The sequence below is a fragment of the Platichthys flesus genome, chromosome 4 (assembly GCF_949316205.1).
Source record: "Platichthys flesus chromosome 4, fPlaFle2.1, whole genome shotgun sequence".
In the NCBI taxonomy this organism is placed as follows: domain Eukaryota; kingdom Metazoa; phylum Chordata; class Actinopteri; order Pleuronectiformes; family Pleuronectidae; genus Platichthys; species Platichthys flesus.
This window is the reverse complement of record NC_084948.1, coordinates 9,591,516-9,605,817: the sequence shown is the minus strand read 5'-3', so window position 1 is coordinate 9,605,817 and position 14,302 is coordinate 9,591,516. Positions and strand designations below refer to the sequence as shown.

The 14,302-nt window shown below is 44.5% G+C and overlaps 24 non-coding genes across 24 annotated transcripts; all 24 read left to right on the top strand.

The window, feature by feature from the left end:
- The first annotated feature begins 54 nt into the window (after positions 1–54).
- trnaq-cug (transfer RNA glutamine (anticodon CUG)) lies at positions 55–126 on the top strand. Its single transcript has one exon. It is a non-coding gene; the product is annotated as a tRNA-Gln (tRNA).
- A 232-nt stretch (positions 127–358) lies between these two features.
- trnal-cag (transfer RNA leucine (anticodon CAG)) lies at positions 359–441 on the top strand. The gene has a single exon. It is a non-coding gene; the product is annotated as a tRNA-Leu (tRNA).
- A 170-nt stretch (positions 442–611) lies between these two features.
- On the top strand, positions 612–683 carry trnaq-cug (transfer RNA glutamine (anticodon CUG)). The gene has a single exon. It is a non-coding gene; the product is annotated as a tRNA-Gln (tRNA).
- A 243-nt stretch (positions 684–926) lies between these two features.
- On the top strand, positions 927–1,009 carry trnal-cag (transfer RNA leucine (anticodon CAG)). Its single transcript has one exon. It is a non-coding gene; the product is annotated as a tRNA-Leu (tRNA).
- A 166-nt stretch (positions 1,010–1,175) lies between these two features.
- trnaq-cug (transfer RNA glutamine (anticodon CUG)) lies at positions 1,176–1,247 on the top strand. Its single transcript has one exon. It is a non-coding gene; the product is annotated as a tRNA-Gln (tRNA).
- A 7,843-nt stretch (positions 1,248–9,090) lies between these two features.
- trnaq-cug (transfer RNA glutamine (anticodon CUG)) lies at positions 9,091–9,162 on the top strand. Its single transcript has one exon. It is a non-coding gene; the product is annotated as a tRNA-Gln (tRNA).
- Positions 9,163–9,394: 232 nt separating this feature from the next.
- On the top strand, positions 9,395–9,477 carry trnal-cag (transfer RNA leucine (anticodon CAG)). Its single transcript has one exon. It is a non-coding gene; the product is annotated as a tRNA-Leu (tRNA).
- Positions 9,478–9,647: 170 nt separating this feature from the next.
- On the top strand, positions 9,648–9,719 carry trnaq-cug (transfer RNA glutamine (anticodon CUG)). Its single transcript has one exon. It is a non-coding gene; the product is annotated as a tRNA-Gln (tRNA).
- A 232-nt stretch (positions 9,720–9,951) lies between these two features.
- trnal-cag (transfer RNA leucine (anticodon CAG)) lies at positions 9,952–10,034 on the top strand. Its single transcript has one exon. It is a non-coding gene; the product is annotated as a tRNA-Leu (tRNA).
- A 170-nt stretch (positions 10,035–10,204) lies between these two features.
- trnaq-cug (transfer RNA glutamine (anticodon CUG)) lies at positions 10,205–10,276 on the top strand. Its single transcript has one exon. It is a non-coding gene; the product is annotated as a tRNA-Gln (tRNA).
- Positions 10,277–10,508: 232 nt separating this feature from the next.
- trnal-cag (transfer RNA leucine (anticodon CAG)) lies at positions 10,509–10,591 on the top strand. The gene has a single exon. It is a non-coding gene; the product is annotated as a tRNA-Leu (tRNA).
- A 170-nt stretch (positions 10,592–10,761) lies between these two features.
- trnaq-cug (transfer RNA glutamine (anticodon CUG)) lies at positions 10,762–10,833 on the top strand. Its single transcript has one exon. It is a non-coding gene; the product is annotated as a tRNA-Gln (tRNA).
- A 232-nt stretch (positions 10,834–11,065) lies between these two features.
- trnal-cag (transfer RNA leucine (anticodon CAG)) lies at positions 11,066–11,148 on the top strand. Its single transcript has one exon. It is a non-coding gene; the product is annotated as a tRNA-Leu (tRNA).
- A 170-nt stretch (positions 11,149–11,318) lies between these two features.
- trnaq-cug (transfer RNA glutamine (anticodon CUG)) lies at positions 11,319–11,390 on the top strand. Its single transcript has one exon. It is a non-coding gene; the product is annotated as a tRNA-Gln (tRNA).
- Positions 11,391–11,633: 243 nt separating this feature from the next.
- Positions 11,634–11,716, top strand: trnal-cag (transfer RNA leucine (anticodon CAG)). Its single transcript has one exon. It is a non-coding gene; the product is annotated as a tRNA-Leu (tRNA).
- Positions 11,717–11,882: 166 nt separating this feature from the next.
- On the top strand, positions 11,883–11,954 carry trnaq-cug (transfer RNA glutamine (anticodon CUG)). Its single transcript has one exon. It is a non-coding gene; the product is annotated as a tRNA-Gln (tRNA).
- A 243-nt stretch (positions 11,955–12,197) lies between these two features.
- trnal-cag (transfer RNA leucine (anticodon CAG)) lies at positions 12,198–12,280 on the top strand. Its single transcript has one exon. It is a non-coding gene; the product is annotated as a tRNA-Leu (tRNA).
- A 166-nt stretch (positions 12,281–12,446) lies between these two features.
- Positions 12,447–12,518, top strand: trnaq-cug (transfer RNA glutamine (anticodon CUG)). Its single transcript has one exon. It is a non-coding gene; the product is annotated as a tRNA-Gln (tRNA).
- Positions 12,519–12,750: 232 nt separating this feature from the next.
- trnal-cag (transfer RNA leucine (anticodon CAG)) lies at positions 12,751–12,833 on the top strand. Its single transcript has one exon. It is a non-coding gene; the product is annotated as a tRNA-Leu (tRNA).
- A 170-nt stretch (positions 12,834–13,003) lies between these two features.
- On the top strand, positions 13,004–13,075 carry trnaq-cug (transfer RNA glutamine (anticodon CUG)). Its single transcript has one exon. It is a non-coding gene; the product is annotated as a tRNA-Gln (tRNA).
- A 232-nt stretch (positions 13,076–13,307) lies between these two features.
- Positions 13,308–13,390, top strand: trnal-cag (transfer RNA leucine (anticodon CAG)). The gene has a single exon. It is a non-coding gene; the product is annotated as a tRNA-Leu (tRNA).
- A 170-nt stretch (positions 13,391–13,560) lies between these two features.
- On the top strand, positions 13,561–13,632 carry trnaq-cug (transfer RNA glutamine (anticodon CUG)). Its single transcript has one exon. It is a non-coding gene; the product is annotated as a tRNA-Gln (tRNA).
- A 243-nt stretch (positions 13,633–13,875) lies between these two features.
- trnal-cag (transfer RNA leucine (anticodon CAG)) lies at positions 13,876–13,958 on the top strand. The gene has a single exon. It is a non-coding gene; the product is annotated as a tRNA-Leu (tRNA).
- Positions 13,959–14,124: 166 nt separating this feature from the next.
- On the top strand, positions 14,125–14,196 carry trnaq-cug (transfer RNA glutamine (anticodon CUG)). The gene has a single exon. It is a non-coding gene; the product is annotated as a tRNA-Gln (tRNA).
- Positions 14,197–14,302: the final 106 nt, after the last annotated feature.

The window sequence follows — 14,302 nt, the reverse complement described above, 5'->3', positions numbered from 1 at the left end:
TCTAACTGGTTGATGTGACGGGCTGGCGGGCCTAAGATTACCGCAACTGAACAGGGTTCCATGGTGTAATGGCTAGCACTCTGGACTCTGAATCCAGTGATCCGAGTTCAAATCTCGGTGGGACCTGCAATTAAAGATGTACCACATTTATAGCACTCTTACCTTTCTACATAGTCAAGATCAGCACCTGAACAACACTGATTGACTCCTCGTAGCCTTGCTAAAAATTGTTGATACCTCTGTATCTCAATAGGCAAGATATTTGCACACAAGGCATTTTGACCGCTTCAACTTTTTAAAACTCTTGTCTTTGCTAGCTTTTGATTGAATTTATTGGGCTTGTTTTTATGTTTTATTAGTCAGGATGGCCGAGCGGTCTAAGGCGCTGCGTTCAGGTCGCAGTCTCCATTGGAGGCGTGGGTTCAAATCCCACTTCTGACAGCTTACCTATGCAGTTATTTGGTCATCATGAAGAAAATATGGTCACTGGAGAGATTAACTGCATCGGCTGTTTTCCTTTGCAAACACATTTTGAATTCAAAGCATCTCTCAAATCCTCTAACTGGTTGATGTGACGGGCTGGCGGGCCTAAGATTACCACAACTGAACTGGGTTCCATGGTGTAATGGCTAGCACTCTGGACTCTGAATCCAGTGATCCGAGTTCAAATCTCGGTGGGACCTGCAATTAAAGATGTACCACATTTATAGCACTCTTACCTTTCTACATAGTCAAGGTCAGCACCTGAACAACACTGATTGACTCCTCGTAGCCTTGCTAAAAATTGCTGATACCTCTGTATCTCTTTCAGCATCTCATAGGCAAGATATTTGCACACAAGGCATTTTGACCGCTTCAACTTTTTAAAACTCTTGTCTTTGCTAGCTTTTGATTGAATTTACTGGGCTTGTTTTTATGTTTTAGTAGTCAGGATGGCCGAGCGGTCTAAGGCGCTGCGTTCAGGTCGCAGTCTCCATTGGAGGCATGGGTTCAAATCCCACTTCTGACAGATTACTCATTTATTTGGTCATCATGAAGAAAATATGGTCACTGGAGAGATTAACTGCATCGGCTGTTTTCCTTTGCAGACACATTTTGAATTCAAAGCATCTCTCAAAGCCTCTAACTGGTTGATGTGACGGGCTGGCGGGCCTAAGATTACCGCAACTGAACAGGGTTCCATGGTGTAATGGCTAGCACTCTGGACTCTGAATCCAGTGATCCGAGTTCAAATCTCGGTGGGACCTGCAATTAAAGATGTACCACATTTATAGCACTCTTACCTTTCTACATAGTCAAGGTCAGCACCTGAACAACACTGATTGACTCCTCGTAGCCTTGCTAAAAATTGTTGATACCTCTGTATCTCTTTCAGCATCTCATAGAGAAGATATTTGCACACAAGGCATTTTGACCGCTTCAACTTTTTAAAACTCTTGTCTTTGCTAGCTTTTGATTGAATTTACTGGGCTTGTTTTTATGTTTTAGTAGTCAGGATGGCCGAGCGGTCTAAGGCGCTGCGTTCAAGCTGGGGAACAATAGTCCGTCAAAGAAGGGGAAGAAAGGGGAAGGAAGGGGAAGAAAGGGGGAAGGAAGGGGAAGAAGAGAAAAGAGGAGAAAAGGGAGGAAAAAGGGAAAGAAGGAAAAGGAAAGGAGCGATGTGAAGTTCTATATCAATTTCTATTAGATAAATGTATTTCTAGCTGACTAGACACAAATATAACACTTTTGATGTTTTTGGTCATTGCACGAGTGGGACTCGAACCCTAGACTCCGGGATTGCGAAGGTGCGTGTTCATTCCTCATATGATTACGAATTTCCTCCTATTTTTCTACACATTATATTGTTATGAGACTAGTTCATTGTGTAATAACACCTACCTGCACTACCTCCCACTCCACAGGACTCATCAAACGACAGGAGTGGAGGATCTTTCCATTCCGGTCCCTCATCAGGACATTTCTTCTACTGTACATCAGAGACCACCTCCCATATTAACTTCACAAACCATGTTTCTCTTATTGAATGTGCTTCATCATTATAAGAATCACCATAATTATTCTTATGGAGGTTGTTGTTGTTGTTGATGTGCTGCTAACTGTCATTAAAAACACCCACTCATATATTGCTGTAAACCAGTTTTATGTGTTCATAGAAATAAGAATTATAGAAACATTGAATTTAAACAGACAGATAAAAAACAGGGCATATGGAATTGACTATCGCAGTAGTACCCAGAATTAAATACAAACATTTAAAAAAACTATTTACAATAAAACTATTATTTACAAATATGAACTATTTACATCTTTTTCCTCATTTCCTCCAACCACTGGTCTTTTGTTAAGGCTTCAAACTGAGGGCAATACACCTTTCCATGGTACTGGCTGTGTCCAGTGACAGAAGTGCGGAACTGGCCACACTTTTTGCAAGTGTTGCTGGCCACTGTTCGCCTATATGGCCTTTTAGGGGCGGGGTCAGCTTCCACTGTGCTGGTAGGCGCACTGGTTTGAGGATAGCTGCCTACTGGCACAGGAAAGACAACCTGAACCAGTCCGGATGGTGTTAAGATGTGAGGTGTAATGATGGGTCCTGGTGCTGGGGCTGGTGGGGTTGCATATAACTGTCTCTTCACTGGTCCCTTTGGCCTTATGTTGACAGGGAGCTGACCAGATCCCGTCTGCCTCTGTTTGGCCTGACCTGCTGTACTCTGCGGCAGCCGGTATTGATGTTCATTCCGGGCAGGCGTGGGTGCAGCAGGGAGCAATCTTGCCTCCTGAAGAGGCTCATCGGATTCTGCCAGGGCTGGAGGCAATGCAGTGCCTTGGAGCAGCACAGAGAGCTCCTGTTTCTTCTGCCGGTGATTATGCCATTGGATGAGCGTGCTCTGATTCACCTCCACCAGCTGAATTTCAGAACCCTGCATCACCCGGCAGTTGCCGACAACAAGCTGCCTTATCTTGCGGTAATCCCTCAAAATTAAGGACCACCGAGAAGTAGCCCTCTTACCCTTTTTTGCCGGGCTTTGGTGTATATTGCAGAGTCTGATGAACATGGTTTCCACCAACCGGCAGCAGTCAGGCCACTGGGCAGGTGTGCTACTCGCACCCAACATGCAGCGGGTGGTACTCTCCACACCAGGGGTTTTTGAGGGCGTCTTTGGAGTTCTGAAGCGTCCACTCAAAAGTCTCTCCTGATGTCGTGCTGCATAAACCACCCGCTGCTTGTCACCTTGATTCAGATTGTCCCACAGTGACACTATCCTACTCGCCTGTTGGTTGCTAAGACAAAGAGACGTCTGATCCCGAAGCGCCACCAAATACTCAGCAAGTCTGTCCACATGCTGGTATCCGGGGAGATTTTGGTCATCAACAGCCTGTAAAAAAGATTCAACAGTTTATAGGGTGTAAAACTTTCACTCACAAAACTTTTTTTGTTTAATGATAAAATATGTTAACATGTGTAATCAAAAATAGTGAAGAAGCATGCACATATCTACATGCATATTCTAAAACGAACACAGCTAGACTTACCATGTCTTCATCTTCAGCATGAATATCATCTTCAGAGGAGGAACTAGAGGCCAGGGTTGATGTGTCAGGTGCCAGGGTGGATGTACCAGGGACCTCAGAGGATGAGCCAGGTGCCAGGGTGGAAATACTAGGAGCCAGGGTGGATGTACCAGGAACCAGGGAGAGAAGAGGAGAAGAAATGGCAGAGGGATCAGGAGTCTGAGATGCTGAAGCCTGAGGAACCCCAAGGTTCAACACAGTGGGATCTTCCATGATGTCAGCAAAACCCTCATCAAGCTCCATGTCGTCCTCCACGTCATGCTGTTCTATCAGGGTTGCAGCTTCCTCTGAATCAGGGTGCATATCCTGCAGTGCCTGACCAGTCTGCCGGAACAGATATTGCATCCCTATGAGCTCTCCTGAAACAACAGAATTAAATTAGATTGTTTACAAAAGTTGATACAGTTAATAAAGGGTTTAAAAATTGAGGTAAATTACCAATGCAATCACAAATGCTTACCAGTGTACCGTGAGGGTGGACAGAACTGTGGTACCACCTTCCTGCCAAACAGCTTCTGATAATTGTTGTTGAGGGCCTGAACCAGGTCACTGGAGTAGCTGCGCAAAGGAGATTGTCCAGTGGACAGAGCAGCAACCCCCCGGTCGTGGTTCCATCTGTGAAGCCCTTCCAGGAGATATATCTGAAAGTTCAGACTGTTGGCACTCGTCCCTAAAAGTACACATTAAATACATATTAAATATCAAACGATGAAATATTCTTGGACTATTCAGCATATAAACTTAAATGTCTGACAGACACAAACCTGGTATGAAGCGGTTGAGGTGTAGATGAAATGACTCGAGAGATGTAGAGCCCCTGGCACATCTGTAAACAGGTAACCGCACACCTCCCTTTGTGAGCTCCCCTGTCTTGGTGTATAGAGCAACACCTGGTGGGTCCTGGATGCATTTGACGTGCTTTCTCTGGACACGCCAGATGTGCTCCATCCTCTCTCGGTCAAACAGGGGAACACCACTGGAGTCATTACCTCTGCTGCCCATCAGCAACCCAAGCAGCTCCTCCAGCAGGCGAATGGTGGTCTCCTCACCACGGGTCCTCCTACGACAGTGGAGAGACATCTCCTCCCTGGAGAGTTGTTTGTCTATGTCGCCATCAGTGAGGGAGGGCAGACCCTGGGACCGAAGCTGCTGCCTTTTTGCTTCTCGCAACAAAGCTAAATCAGCTGCATCCCACTCAAATATGCTCGCTGAAAGGCGAGACATAAATCCTGGGTACAGCTGATGAGCATCTGTTGTGCATCCCAGAGCAAGTCTGCGCATAAAGTGCCAGATATCAAGCCTTACAATAATGTCCGGCCACCCGCTGAATCTGGCCTTCAGCTTGGTCTCTCCTCCCTCGGTGCAGCAGCCACAGTCCACATATAAGGCAACAGGGGGATCCACACCGGCCAGCTGGTACCTCTTCATCAATCCCGCTGCCATCAAGTCCAGGCCAGCTCCCTCCTGAGCGGTCATGACACTGATGAGAACCTGACCGTACTCATTACCCACAGAGGTTAGCCAGTGGGCTGTCCCTTTGGCTGTTCCAGCGAGCTTCTTGGTGATCTGAAGCACAAAAAATGTAGAGGACCTCTGTGAACATGATTCAGAAATACAGGCAGTCGTTAATAATATATCTATAAGGCTATACAACCACCTCTGCTCCTAGTAAAACTACATGCAACCTCACTATGGACTGTCACTTTAACACTTCTCAACGGTGCAAAATTCACTGTACTATGTTTCTATATCCTTCTTTATATCCCTCACCCTAGTACTACTTGCTACTTATTTTTATGTCTTTCTGCTGCTGTAACATTCTAAATTTCCCCATTGAGGGACTAATCAATTACTTATTAATCTTAATATAATCAGCAGATTTGAAAGACAAAGAATCTTTTACCTTTCTGGTGGAATCCATCTTGAGGACTGTGCCATATGTTGAGGTAATCCTGGCCATGATGTCATCCACCCTCGTCAAAATGTCCTGGCAGTAAACGGACAGGAGCCACTTACAGCTCGGCACAACAGCAGGCTCTGGAGCCTCGGGAAACGACAGGGGCAGCAGTGCGGGTCGCTCGCTGAAGTCCACACACTCGTCGGTGTACATCAATGCGCGACTCATCCACTCCTCTGTGTGGTTCTCCTTCAGCTTCTTTAAAAGCTGCGTTGGGCTGTTACCAAGGCCTCTCTCCCGCAGTTTTCGGATCACCCGGATGTCACATGCAAACCTTGATCATAGACAGATATATCAGTAATTGTATTTTATATACTGCATTTCTACTTGAAAAGGCAAGAGAGTAAATTAACGGTAATCACTTTTGTGTGAGGATGACCCGGAATTGTGTCTGCTGTGCCTTGGACAGTTGTTTGAGGACAGTCTGACTCCAGGACACGTGGCTGGATCTACATTTGGTGCAGGTTAGTGTCTCTGTCACCATGTTGTACATCCTGTCCTCGTCCAGGACTCGGCGTGCCCTCTTGTGCAGACCCGCTCCTGTTAGCTGGTGCCCTCCACAGGCAAGGTTTGGACAGACCACCTTCACCTTCCACAGCTTGTAAGGCATCCAGACCAGAAGTGGATGGGCAAAAAAGCGGTCTGGACCCGGAGCCTGATGGTAAAGGCCACTAGGCTGTGGTGGAAAGTGCCAGAGCTTCAGATTCTCTTTAAGCACTAATTTTCCTCTTGGCCCCATCTTGAACAGAGACTTCACAATCCATTTATGGTCCACAGGAGGCAAGCCTTCTGACCACAAACGGGGCAGCTGTGTTTCAGTCTCTGTCCTGGAGTCAGCGGTCTGTGCAATAACAAAAAAATGGATCAACATATTTGATTATAATGAAAGACGCTGCTTATGCTCCACAGTATGAAATTAAATGTTAAATAACTCACTGACACAGAGGCACACACTGCTGTGGTGCTGAGGACAGGCACCGAAGCCTGAGCATGTGTCTGAGGGTCTGGAGCCTGTAAATACACAGCAAGGAAGATACATTGACAACACAATCGAAACATAAGCTATTAGTTCAAACAGCCGCGCTACATGAAACAATAATATTGAGGCTTCAAATTTTATTTTAGACTTGAATGGCTTTTAATGCTGTTAATAGTCTTGGGAAAACCTATACCTAAAATACTTACTAAGATAGCAATGCTGGCCGGAGAAGTTGTGGGGAGGTTGGTGGCTTGGGTCTGTAAAGCATTCAGTCTAAGTGAGTTGTCTTAAAAACACAATGTAAAGTGATGCAATTTGATCTCTTATTTACCTGTGTTACTCTCCTGCTAGCACTAAGATTCGGCTTTGCAGCCGTGACATGGGAGCCACCAAATCTAGGCTTTGTAAACTGAAAGGCAATAGAGCAAAAGGCTGTGTCACGAGAGGGTTATATTGTAAACAATCATTCAGTGAATCTTAATTAATCTCTGAATACCATTGACAAATTCAACAGGGGTCGCTGCTTTGGGACCGCACTGCCTGCTGTACTTTGTTTCTGCCCCACAGTGCCTGGGAGGACAGGAGCCACTGCTACTGCCTGTTGCACCACTGTGCCTGGAAGGGTGGGAGACACTGCTGCTGCTTGTCGCTCCACTGTGCGTGGAAGGACAGGAGCCACTGCTACTGCCTGTTGCACCACTGTGCCTGGAAGGGTGGGAGCCACTGCTACTGCCTGTCGCTCCACTGTGCCTGGAAGGACAGGAGCCACTGCTACTGCCTGTTGCCCTGTGGGACCCTGGGTAGTACTTGCTGTGGTTGGCTGTTGTGTCATGAGTACATACATTAGTGTTGTGTATATATAAATACATATATATATATATATATATATTACTTATATTGAAAAGGATTACCTTCTGAGTGTGGAATCCACATGTACAATGTCTCACATGACCAAACAAAGACTGATGTGAATGTCCCATCCTTGGACATTTCTCAATCTAAAAATAATAGATGTACATTTTAATTAAGTGCATACAACTTAAGTTACTGCTTTTTATGTATAACATTCATTGTGATAGTATAAAACAATGCAAATTAGGGTAATTTATGTACATATACCATTTGATAAAGCTGGTACCACTTCTTCTGCCTGGGAGCTGGCCTGTTTCCCTCCCCTGCAGGCCAGGACCCAGTGTTGGCAAACTTCCTCAGCCGTGACATCCACTCTGAGTCTGCCATTCCCTTATGTGATTTCGAAGCTGTTGCCTTTGGTGACAGAAATGCATGAACTTTTAAAGTAGATTTTAAATTGTAGGTACATGAAAAAGCCAGACCATCAGTCTTGTAATATTGTAATAATCCTATGAAAAACTCAGTTGTGGCATAAGGGTATTATGACAGATGAAAACTAAAGCATGTTATAGAAGGTAGCTAAAGACATGTTTATGAGAACATGACATATACATGTATATATATATCCTATTACAATAGCAAACAATGGCAGCAGATAAAAAGATAAATAATGGTGAAAGTGTTTGTAAGAAAACTAAATACACGTATATGACGACATTAGGTGACAGGAGGAATTACTCTTATATGTATAGTTATGTCATACCCCTGTATTAAATGTGTAAGTGCTGAGAGTAAACTGTATTCATTCTGTAACTCCCCCAACCCCAGCTTAAGCACCCCACCCCCACCCCTCGGTCGACACAAGAAAAAGAAAGCCAGTTTATAACGTGGAAAACGAAAACAAAGTCAATGATCATGACAACATGACAACAGGGGAAATTATTTCTATGTTACTACGTTAACCCTAGAGCCAACTTAAATAAATAACATTAACAAATGTCCGTCCATGACAACCGACGAAATCGCCGTCAGATAACAGAGTTTATTTTAATGCATTTAGCTAAATACATGGATATGACAAATTAACAAGACAGGTGGAAGAACTGCTTTACTTAAGGGCAAATCATGCAACTCTATTCAATGTGTAAATTCTTACCATTTTGAAGTGTAACTTAGTAGTTTCGAATGAAAGACTTAGCTTTAGCGTCGGACCGTTCTCAAGCTAGCGTAGCGTAAACTCCGGCGGCGCGGGTCCTCCCAGGTCAGCTCGTCCTCTGGGACCGCCCCCCAGCTTGCCCCCTCCCGGAGGCATCCCCGCCCACATCAGCTGTCTCAAACATTTCAACATTTAAGCCTTGTGATTGGTCAAATGTTTGAAATGTTCGAGCGAAGGGAACAATTCGCCCCAGCGATTGGCCGCTGAATGTTGAGGACGCGAACCTGATTGGCTGTCAGGTCAGATCTTCCTCAACATTTCAAACATTTCCCCGGACGATCCGACGGCTGCTGGCGTTCAGGTCGCAGTCTCCATTGGAGGCGTGGGTTCAAATCCCACTTCTGACAGATTACTCATTTATTTGGTCATCATGAAGAAAATATGGTCACTGGAGAGATTAACTGCATCGGCTGTTTTCCTTTGCAGACACATTTTGAATTCAAAGCATCTCTCAAAGCCTCTAACTGGTTGATGTGACGGGCTGGCGGGCCTAAGATTACCGCAACTGAACAGGGTTCCATGGTGTAATGGCTAGCACTCTGGACTCTGAATCCAGTGATCCGAGTTCAAATCTCGGTGGGACCTGCAATTAAAGATGTACCACATTTATAGCACTCTTACCTTTCTACATAGTCAAGGTCAGCACCTGAACAACACTGATTGACTCCTCGTAGCCTTGCTAAAAATTGTTGATACCTCTGTATCTCAATAGGCAAGATATTTGCACACAAGGCATTTTGACCGCTTCAACTTTTTAAAACTCTTGTCTTTGCTAGCTTTTGATTGAATTTATTGGGCTTGTTTTTATGTTTTATTAGTCAGGATGGCCGAGCGGTCTAAGGCGCTGCGTTCAGGTCCCAGTCTCCATTGGAGGCGTGGGTTCAAATCCCACTTCTGACAGCTTACCTATGCAGTTATTTGGTCATCATGAAGAAAATATGGTCACTGGAGAGATTAACTGCATCGGCTGTTTTCCTTTGCAAACACATTTTGAATTCAAAGCATCTCTCAAATCCTCTAACTGGTTGATGTGACGGGCTGGCGGGCCTAAGATTACCACAACTGAACTGGGTTCCATGGTGTAATGGCTAGCACTCTGGACTCTGAATCCAGTGATCCGAGTTCAAATCTCGGTGGGACCTGCAATTAAAGATGTACCACATTTATAGCACTCTTACCTTTCTACATAGTCAAGGTCAGCACCTGAACAACACTGATTGACTCCTCGTAGCCTTGCTAAAAAGTTTTGATACCTCTGTATCTCAATAGGCAAGATATTTGCACACAAGGCATTTTGACCGCTTCAACTTTTTAAAACTCTTGTCTTTGCTAGCTTTTGATTGAATTTATTGGGCTTGTTTTTATGTTTTATTAGTCAGGATGGCCGAGCGGTCTAAGGCGCTGCGTTCAGGTCGCAGTCTCCATTGGAGGCGTGGGTTCAAATCCCACTTCTGACAGCTTACCTATGCAGTTATTTGGTCATCATGAAGAAAATATGGTCACTGGAGAGATTAACTGCATCGGCTGTTTTCCTTTGCAAACACATTTTGAATTCAAAGCATCTCTCAAATCCTCTAACTGGTTGATGTGACGGGCTGGCGGGCCTAAGATTACCGCAACTGAACAGGGTTCCATGGTGTAATGGCTAGCACTCTGGACTCTGAATCCAGTGATCCGAGTTCAAATCTCGGTGGGACCTGCAATTAAAGATGTACCACATTTATAGCACTCTTACCTTTCTACATAGTCAAGGTCAGCACCTGAACAACACTGATTGACTCCTCGTAGCCTTGCTAAAAATTGTTGATACCTCTGTATCTCAATAGGCAAGATATTTGCACACAAGGCATTTTGACCGCTTCAACTTTTTAAAACTCTTTTCTTTGCTAGCTTTTGATTGAATTTATTGGGCTTGTTTTTATGTTTTATTAGTCAGGATGGCCGAGCGGTCTAAGGCGCTGCGTTCAGGTCGCAGTCTCCATTGGAGGCTTGGGTTCAAATCCCACTTCTGACAGCTTACCTATGCAGTTATTTGGTCATCATGAAGAAAATATGGTCACTGGAGAGATTAACTGCATCGGCTGTTTTCCTTTGCAAACACATTTTGAATTCAAAGCATCTCTCAAAGCCTCTAACTGGTTGATGTGACGGGCTGGCGGGCCTAAGATTACCGCAACTGAACAGGGTTCCATGGTGTAATGGCTAGCACTCTGGACTCTGAATCCAGTGATCCGAGTTCAAATCTCGGTGGGACCTGCAATTAAAGATGTACCACATTTATAGCACTCTTACCTTTCTACATAGTCAAGATCAGCACCTGAACAACACTGATTGACTCCTCGTAGCCTTGCTAAAAATTGTTGATACCTCTGTATCTCAATAGGCAAGATATTTGCACACAAGGCATTTTGACCGCTTCAACTTTTTAAAACTCTTGTCTTTGCTAGCTTTTGATTGAATTTATTGGGCTTGTTTTTATGTTTTATTAGTCAGGATGGCCGAGCGGTCTAAGGCGCTGCGTTCAGGTCGCAGTCTCCATTGGAGGCGTGGGTTCAAATCCCACTTCTGACAGCTTACCTATGCAGTTATTTGGTCATCATGAAGAAAATATGGTCACTGGAGAGATTAACTGCATCGGCTGTTTTCCTTTGCAAACACATTTTGAATTCAAAGCATCTCTCAAATCCTCTAACTGGTTGATGTGACGGGCTGGCGGGCCTAAGATTACCACAACTGAACTGGGTTCCATGGTGTAATGGCTAGCACTCTGGACTCTGAATCCAGTGATCCGAGTTCAAATCTCGGTGGGACCTGCAATTAAAGATGTACCACATTTATAGCACTCTTACCTTTCTACATAGTCAAGGTCAGCACCTGAACAACACTGATTGACTCCTCGTAGCCTTGCTAAAAATTGCTGATACCTCTGTATCTCTTTCAGCATCTCATAGGCAAGATATTTGCACACAAGGCATTTTGACCGCTTCAACTTTTTAAAACTCTTGTCTTTGCTAGCTTTTGATTGAATTTACTGGGCTTGTTTTTATGTTTTAGTAGTCAGGATGGCCGAGCGGTCTAAGGCGCTGCGTTCAGGTCGCAGTCTCCATTGGAGGCATGGGTTCAAATCCCACTTCTGACAGATTACTCATTTATTTGGTCATCATGAAGAAAATATGGTCACTGGAGAGATTAACTGCATCGGCTGTTTTCCTTTGCAGACACATTTTGAATTCAAAGCATCTCTCAAAGCCTCTAACTGGTTGATGTGACGGGCTGGCGGGCCTAAGATTACCGCAACTGAACAGGGTTCCATGGTGTAATGGCTAGCACTCTGGACTCTGAATCCAGTGATCCGAGTTCAAATCTCGGTGGGACCTGCAATTAAAGATGTACCACATTTATAGCACTCTTACCTTTCTACATAGTCAAGGTCAGCACCTGAACAACACTGATTGACTCCTCGTAGCCTTGCTAAAAATTGTTGATACCTCTGTATCTCTTTCAGCATCTCATAGAGAAGATATTTGCACACAAGGCATTTTGACCGCTTCAACTTTTTAAAACTCTTGTCTTTGCTAGCTTTTGATTGAATTTACTGGGCTTGTTTTTATGTTTTAGTAGTCAGGATGGCCGAGCGGTCTAAGGCGCTGCGTTCAGGTCGCAGTCTCCATTGGAGGCGTGGGTTCAAATCCCACTTCTGACAGATTACTCATTTATTTGGTCATCATGAAGAAAATATGGTCACTGGAGAGATTAACTGCATCGGCTGTTTTCCTTTGCAGACACATTTTGAATTCAAAGCATCTCTCAAAGCCTCTAACTGGTTGATGTGACGGGCTGGCGGGCCTAAGATTACCGCAACTGAACAGGGTTCCATGGTGTAATGGCTAGCACTCTGGACTCTGAATCCAGTGATCCGAGTTCAAATCTCGGTGGGACCTGCAATTAAAGATGTACCACTTTTATAGCACTCTTACCTTTCTACATAGTCAAGGTCAGCACCTGAACAACACTGATTGACTCCTCGTAGCCTTGCTAAAAATTGTTGATACCTCTGTATCTCAATAGGCAAGATATTTGCACACAAGGCATTTTGACCGCTTCAACTTTTTAAAACTCATGTCTTTGCTAGCTTTTGATCGAATTTATTGGGCTTGTTTTTATGTTTTATTAGTCAGGATGGCCGAGCGGTCTAAGGCGCTGCGTTCAGGTCGCAGTCTCCATTGGAGGCGTGGGTTCAAATCCCACTTCTGACAGCTTACCTATGCAGTTATTTGGTCATCATGAAGAAAATATGGTCACTGGAGAGATTAACTGCATCGGCTGTTTTCCTTTGCAGACACATTTTGAATTCAAAGCATCTCTCAAAGCCTCTAACTGGTTGATGTGACGGGCTGGCGGGCCTAAGATTACCGCAACTGAACAGGGTTCCATGGTGTAATGGCTAGCACTCTGGACTCTGAATCCAGTGATCCGAGTTCAAATCTCGGTGGGACCTGCAATTAAAGATGTACCACATTTATAGCACTCTTACCTTTCTACATAGTCAAGATCAGCACCTGAACAACACTGATTGACTCCTCGTAGCCTTGCTAAAAATTGTTGATACCTCTGTATCTCAATAGGCAAGATATTTGCACACAAGGCATTTTGACCGCTTCAACTTTTTAAAACTCTTGTCTTTGCTAGCTTTTGATTGAATTTATTGGGCTTGTTTTTATGTTTTATTAGTCAGGATGGCCGAGCGGTCTAAGGCGCTGCGTTCAGGTCGCAGTCTCCATTGGAGGCGTGGGTTCAAATCCCACTTCTGACAGCTTACCTATGCAGTTATTTGGTCATCATGAAGAAAATATGGTCACTGGAGAGATTAACTGCATCGGCTGTTTTCCTTTGCAAACACATTTTGAATTCAAAGCATCTCTCAAATCCTCTAACTGGTTGATGTGACGGGCTGGCGGGCCTAAGATTACCACAACTGAACTGGGTTCCATGGTGTAATGGCTAGCACTCTGGACTCTGAATCCAGTGATCCGAGTTCAAATCTCGGTGGGACCTGCAATTAAAGATGTACCACATTTATAGCACTCTTACCTTTCTACATAGTCAAGGTCAGCACCTGAACAACACTGATTGACTCCTCGTAGCCTTGCTAAAAATTGCTGATACCTCTGTATCTCTTTCAGCATCTCATAGGCAAGATATTTGCACACAAGGCATTTTGACCGCTTCAACTTTTTAAAACTCTTGTCTTTGCTAGCTTTTGATTGAATTTACTGGGCTTGTTTTTATGTTTTAGTAGTCAGGATGGCCGAGCGGTCTAAGGCGCTGCGTTCAGGTCGCAGTCTCCATTGGAGGCATGGGTTCAAATCCCACTTCTGACAGATTACTCATTTATTTGGTCATCATGAAGAAAATATGGTCACTGGAGAGATTAACTGCATCGGCTGTTTTCCTTTGCAGACACATTTTGAATTCAAAGCATCTCTCAAAGCCTCTAACTGGTTGATGTGACGGGCTGGCGGGCCTAAGATTACCGCAACTGAACAGGGTTCCATGGTGTAATGGCTAGCACTCTGGACTCTGAATCCAGTGATCCGAGTTCAAATCTCGGTGGGACCTGCAATTAAAGATGTACCACATTTATAGCACTCTTACCTTTCTACATAGTCAAGGTCAGCACCTGAACAACACTGATTGACTCCTCGTAGCCTTGCTAAAAATTGTT